At 30.0% G+C, this 1,555-nt stretch overlaps 1 long non-coding RNA gene across 1 annotated transcript; it reads left to right on the top strand.

Annotated features, from left to right (window-relative positions):
* Positions 1-370: 370 nt before the first annotated feature.
* LOC121172925 (uncharacterized) lies at positions 371-760 on the top strand. The gene is made up of 2 exons (XR_005886831.1): positions 371-431; positions 513-760. It is a non-coding gene; the product is annotated as an uncharacterized lncRNA (long non-coding RNA).
* Positions 761-1,555: the final 795 nt, after the last annotated feature.

The following is a 1,555-nucleotide window of genomic DNA, read 5'->3' as shown; positions in this document are numbered from 1 at the left end:
ATTCTACCTAAGGAAAACCTAGTTGTCTGGTTTTGTTCTTTGCATAACAGGCCAGACAACTACCTTAAGGGAATAATTAACAGGTCAGTGTTGTTTTCAATACATTTTCATTGGCATAACTCAACAACATCAATATTTTAATGTTCCTTATATTCAACACTAGTGCTTTGAAAGGACTTGATGATACTCCACAACCGAAATCCAAGGCTGCTGCTAGGTGGATTGTTGTTAAGGTACGTGATTTAAATAAAAGTTCTACTTATATATATTTTATGTGTGTGTACACTAATTGTAGTTAACGTTTAATTAATATCCAAATTTCATTATGTATTTAGTGTAATAGACAAAAAGGAATCACTGAATGTGGCTACTACGTGATGCACTGGATGTCCACGATAATCTTAGGATCTTTCAGGAATAATTGGGAGACGGTAATTGTTTATTACAAACAAATTTGGTTTTTTTATAATTGTTATTACATTATTAATTTATTTTTTTATTTCATCATGCAGTATTTTAATGAAGTTAGACCATTGGAAGCAGAGAGATTTAAGGCACTTCGCATACAGTGGGCACAATATTATCTAAAAGTTAGAAATCAAACATAGGATTTTAGGCAACTATGTAACTTTAGGTTAATAAATTAGTTTACGTACTTTGCATTATATTTTTTACAATTGTTGTTTCATCTTAACATTGAACAACCTTTGTTGATAGCTAGTTTTTTGCTAAAATCTATTTGAAAACTGAATGCAAATGATATATGTTGTGTGCTGTGTGGTCTGATTTTAAATTTACAGGTTAAATTTTGGTTTTTTGTAAAAACAAAGACATTATATAAAAAAAATTCCTGAAAACAACATCGGTTTTTTATAAAAACCGATGTTAACTGTCAATAGCAACACATTCGTTAACATCGGTTTTTTAAAAAAACCGATGTTAACTGTCAACAATAACACATTCGTTAACATCGGTTTTCTGTAAAAAACCGATGTTAAAATTCAATAATAACACATTCGTTAACATCGGTTTTTTATAAAAACCGATGTTAACTGTCAACAATAACACATTCGTTAACATCGGTTTTTTATAAAAACCGATGTTAACGAACGTTAACATCGGTTTTCTGTAAAAAACCGATGTTAACTGTCAACAGTAACACATTCGTTAACATCGGTTTTTTGTAAAAACCGATGTTAACTTTCAATATTAATATACATTTTCTGGGTGTAATTCATATTAGCAACATCGGTTATTTATATAACCGATGTTGGTAATTTTACTTTAACATCGATTTTTGAAAAACCGATGTTAACGATAATATTATCAACGTCGGTACTTTCAACATCGATTGAAAAACCGATGTTGAAAGTCATAAATAACCGATGTAGAAAGCATATTTTCTAATAGTGGAAATAGCTGAGAAGATTGTAAGTCATTTTTAATTAATAATTATATTTATCTTTGTGTATTCTGTGAATTCCTTGGACAAATATATGTGTTTTGTACAAGATTCTTTGGAAGAGCAGGCGTCACAAGGATCGTTCGTCCCCCA

This window comes from Glycine max, chromosome 10, assembly GCF_000004515.6.
Source record: "Glycine max cultivar Williams 82 chromosome 10, Glycine_max_v4.0, whole genome shotgun sequence".
In the NCBI taxonomy this organism is placed as follows: Eukaryota; Viridiplantae; Streptophyta; class Magnoliopsida; order Fabales; family Fabaceae; genus Glycine; species Glycine max.
The sequence above is the reverse complement of the archived record's forward strand: the minus strand, read 5'-3'. Positions and strand labels throughout refer to the sequence as shown.